A 5,298-nucleotide genomic window follows, 5' to 3' on the forward strand; every position below is an offset into this window, starting at 1 on the left:
GCTGAGCGCAGGGGTGGGGGGGGAAGGGGCCCCTCGCCCCCCCCGTGCCCAGCACCCCATGCTGCAACCACTCGCAGCCCACATGGGGCTGCCTGTGCCTGCTCCGGACAGGCCCCACAGGCTGCGAGCGGCTGCAGCACGGGGCACCGGTGCCAGGGCAGGGGAGGGGCCATTCCCCCACACTCACGCTCAGCTTTTCCCCAGGCTCCTTCCCGGCGCAGAGGAAAGTGGCCCATGGCCTGCCCTGTAGCCAGTGCCCCACACTGCAGCTGCTTGCAGCCCATACAGGGCTGTCCAGAGCAGGCAGAGGCAGGCCCAGGCGGGCTGCGAGCAGCTGCAGCATAGGGCACCAGGCACAGGGCAGGCGAAAGGCTACTTCCCCCCCCCATGCTCAACACCACTTTGTAACCCGGCCCCGCTGCTAGCCTGGGCCCCGTGCCATCTCCGGCCTTGCCCACTGGGGCTGCACGTAGCAACAGCAGCTGTGGGCCCCCCACTTGCCATGCCAGGCAGTGTTTGCCACTGTCACCTCTGTGCTGCCCAGCGTGTGAACTCCAGGTGGGCAGCAGCAGGCAACACTGCCTGGCACGGCAAGCAGGGGGGCGGCAGCTGCTGCCACTGACACATTAGCCTGGAGCCGGCTTGGAGCCCAGGCTGGCAGTGGGGCTGAGTTACAAGCTGGTGCTGAGTGCAGGGAAAAGCGGCCCCTCGCTCACCCCATGGCCAGCACCCCGCGCTGTAGCCACTTGCAGCCTGAATGGGACTGCCTGTGCCTGCTCCAGTCAGCCCCGTGTGGGCTACGAGCACCTGCAGCAGGGAGTACCAGCCATGGGGCGGGCGAGGGGCCGCTTTTCCCCATGCTCAGCACCAGCTTCTTCCCTGCCAGAGAGCAGAGGTTCGGGGCTGTGCACTGCCCCCTGCCTGTACCACAGGGCTGGGGGGCACTGGGTGTGAGTGGGTGCAGAAGCCAGTGGCAATACGGGGCTCACACTGGTGTCCCGGGGCCAGCGCTGGCGGGGCCCAGAACAGGGTGGCAGGAGCGCAGGGTCCCAGCTGCCAGGGGCTCTATGGAGCCGGACCTGCTCCCCTCTCTCCCTGTTAGTGCAGCCCAGCCCGGCTCCACAGACCCCTGCCAAACTGTGCCCTGCTTTGGGCCCCACCGGTGCTGGCCCTGGGACATTGGTCCCAAGATGGTGACCAGGGGGCGGGGCACCTGTCAAGGGACAGGGCACCTGTCAAGAGGCGGGGCTACCCACGCGGCCCTCGACAGTCTGCCAAAACTGGGTAAGCGGCCCTCTGCCCAAAACAATTGCCCGCCCCTGCTATATATGCATTTACGCTGGGTTAAATTTACTGTGCAATAAAGCGGGAATAGGCCGGGGTCTACATGTGTAGGCGTTACAGCGCATTAACACTGTGTGGACTGATTTGGGATTAAAGTCAGTCCCAAGTCAGGCCATACACATGGTGTTAATGCACAGTAAGGCATCTACCCATGTGTTACTGTGCAGTAACTAATCAGTCATATATTTGATACCTGCATGAAGCTCAAGTCAATGTAAGATGCCATATTTACTGTGCAGTACGGGCATGCACATGTAGATACATGTTGTACTATGCAGTAATTTTGGTTACTGATAAGTAAATGAGCACATGTAGATGTGCCCAGAGAGACTGTGGAATTCTTTTAACTGGAGGTTTATAAGAGCAGGTTAAACAAATGTCTGTCAGAGATGACCTAGTAAAATTTAGTCCTGTCTTACTACAGGAGGATGGACCAGGTCAGGGTGGTCAACCTGTGGCATGGACAGCCTCACACTGGGGAGGGGACAGATAGCATAGTAGCAGATAGGGAGGGGAGCAGAAAGCTGAGCAACAGATTGGATAAGAGAAAGGGATCAGAGTGGCACTCAGGGAGAGTTTAGGGCTAATTTGTGGCACACTTGCCAAAAAGGTTGGCTTGCACTGGACTAGATGACCTCTTGAGGTTTCTTTCAGCTCTATGCTTTCTATGTCCAAACCGAGCAGGAAGGGAAGGATTTACAGTCAGTGTTAGAGATTCAGGAGTAAAGGAGCCAAGTGAGGGGTTGGATGAGAATAAAATTAAGTTCAGGGGTGTGAAACAAAGTGGGAGGAAGGCCTCAGAGGGGGACAGAAAGAAAATGCAGATTTTAAAAGATTGTGGAACACAGACCAATATAGAGGCAAGGGATAGTGAAAGGCTGAAGTCTGAGTCTTCGTTATAAGTACAGGTAAATTAAAGATGAGAATCAGAGAAGGGGTTTGGTGGGTCACACTACACAGAGCAAGCCTGTGGTGGTATAGGGGAACAAAGAGAAAACTAGAGGCAGAGAGAGGGTATTTGTAATACGAAATCAGACAGGTTGTAATTTACAGCTGGAACATAGCCTCTTATTCATATTTGTTTGCCTATACTAAATGGCCACTTTCTTTATTGTACCTTGTCACCAAATCAGAGTGGAAGCACTTTACAGGCTTTTTACACTGGTGTAAAAGGCTACACAAACTGCAGGGGAATGAAGAGCTGGGACCAGTTTGCCTGAAGAACAGATATGAAGCCCTAGCAACAGAGGAGGAGGAGCATGTTTCATTGCTAGAAGAGGCCAGGCCAGGCCTCCCCAAGGTTGGGAGGATCGAAACCACTGCCACCAATAGGAAGTGATGGGTGGTGGTGGTTGGAGACTCCCTTCTATTAGGAATGGATGTATCCATATGCTGGCCTGACCTGTTGTCTCAGGAGGACTGTTGCTTGCCTGAAGCCCAGATATGAGATAGCACGGAATGATTACTGAGATTCATCTGGCCCTCTGACTACTACCCCATGCTGCTCATACATGTGGGCACCAGTGATACTGCCGGGGTGACTCTAAGCAGATCAAGAGTGACTACAAGGCTCTGGGTGCAAAGCTCACATGGTGCTCTCCTCAATCCTTCCAGTCAAGGGGAAAAGCCTGGGCAGGAGTGGACACATCCTGCAGAACAATGCATGGTTGTGCAGATGGTGTTGCCAGTAGGCCTTTGGCTTCTTTGACCATGGGATGTTGTTCCAAGAAGAAGGATTTCTAGGAAGAGATGGGATCCACCTGATGAAGAGAGGAAAGAGCACCTTCACAAGCAGGCTCACTAACCTAGTCAGACAGTCACTATGTGCATAATAGCACATGTGCATAATAGCATGATAGCATCTTCAGTGGCCATGTGCTGTTCCTGTATTCTGCCACTGAACTTAGTCAGTGGGCAGTCATCAACAATGTGACACAGTGTGTGTTTTGCCACAGCTACAGTCTGGGTTGTTGTGAAGATCCCAACACTGGAGGTTGCCTGCACACAGACCTTGCCCTGTCTGGACCTATTTAGTGAGGCCTATTGATAGTGTGGCAAGTTGAAGCCAGGTGGGCAGACTGTAGGATCTGTGATAAGGAACTTGTTTAGTAGTAATGTTGACCTCAATTCCTCACACCAGAAGGTCTCCGCTGTGCAGTCCTGGTGTAGCAGTTTTGACCACAGTGGGTGTTATGATGGTAGACATGCAGCAGGTGGATTTAAGAGATTGTTGTATAGTGGCAGACTTGGATTGGCATAGGTCTTCTCCAGTAGCTTGCTAGTTTCAATCTCCTGTCAGATATGAGGGAAAACAATGTTGCTCAGGACTGGGAGCCATGGTAGAGGGGTTGGTCGAAGAGTTCCCAAAATGATGCATATCGTCAAATGTAGCTGCCCATCAACAAGTTTGGTGTGTGATGACCACTTCCAGACTGGTGTGCAGTACTCTGCCACAGAGTATGAGATGCCAAATGCTGACATCCTTAGGATGCTTTTGTGCCCCATGATGACCCAGCTAGCTTGTTAAGGAGGTTGTTGCGTGTCTTAACTTTCATTTCTGTCTTTTTCAAGTGTTCATGGTAACTCAATGTCTCATCTAGTATCATGCCCTAGTAGACGGCTTTGTGCCTCAGCATCTGATCATACAGGTTCAATTCCCAGGCAACACTGGCATTGCGCAGGTGGAAAAATCCTGGAAACTGTCCTACTGATACTTGGCTGGAGGTGCCAGGTGATGAGGTGGTAACCTAGGGAGGAGGGCTCTAAACTAGGCTTGTCAGGGGATGGAGACTAAAGCCCCGAGGTAAGTGGGGAAGTGGGTGACCTGGAGAAAGCACAAGCAGGAGGGAGCAACAGGGGAGGTCTTCCCATTCCCCCAGAGAAAGTAGAGCAATAGGTTAGTTACTTCAGGTGTCTGTACATAAATGCACAGAACCTGGGAAACAAGCAGAAAAAAATGAAAGTCCTTGCACAGTCATGGAACTAGGATGTGATTGGAATAATAGAGACTTGGTGGGATAGGTGACATGACTGGAGCACTGTCATGGATGAGAATAAACTGTTCAGGAAAGACAGGAAGGGGAGAAAAGGAGAAGGAGTTGCTCTTTATGTGAAAGAACTATATGATTGCTCACCTGTTGAAAGTCTCTGGGTTAGGGTCAGAGGAGAGAGCACAAAGGGTGATGCTGTGGTGGGTGTGTGCTACAGTACACCACCAGATGAGGAGGATGAGGTGAATGAGGCTTTATCCCAACTGCTAGCAGAAGTTTCCTGATCACAGACCCTGGTTCTCATGGGGGACTTCAATCACCCTGATATCTGTTACAATACAGCAGTACACAGTCAATCCAGGAAGTTTTTGGAGAGTGTTGGGGGCAACTTCCTGGTTCAAGTGTTGGAGAGGCCAACTAGGGGAGGCCAACTCTTCTTGACCTGCTGCTCACAAACAGCGAAGAATTGGTGGGGAATGTAGTAGTGGATGGCGAATTTGACAGTGTCACAACCCAAGGGTGTGATTTTTGTTTTGTGAGTGCTTCGGCACTGCTAAATTATTCCCGCTAAATTGCAGCTTCTTTGCACGGTGGAGTTTTCTGCTGCAGAGGAGAACCCCAGTGCAAAAGAATTCCCACCACCAGTAGCTTTCTTTGCAGGGTGCATTTCTTTGTTGCAGCACAGAAATGCACGTTGCAAGGAGTTCCCGCCATTCGTATTCAAATTTGTGCCCCACCATTGGCTAGTTCTAAATTATTCCTACGTGGCGGCTAGTGATTGGCTTGCTAGCCGTATAAAAAGCTTGAGTGGTTTCCGCCCAAGTTGGAGGACTCCACGAACACCAGGAGGAGGAGACTTCACACTGTGTGAAGATCTCTAAGCGCTGCGGAGCCTATTGGACCCAGCGCATTTAAAGCAGGCAACAGGGGTCTGATCAGCCTCTAGCCTCTCCCCGTCACTGAG

This window comes from Alligator sinensis, unplaced genomic scaffold (genome assembly GCF_000455745.1).
Source record: "Alligator sinensis unplaced genomic scaffold, ASM45574v1 scaffold505_1, whole genome shotgun sequence".
NCBI lineage: Eukaryota > Metazoa > Chordata > Crocodylia > Alligatoridae > Alligator > Alligator sinensis.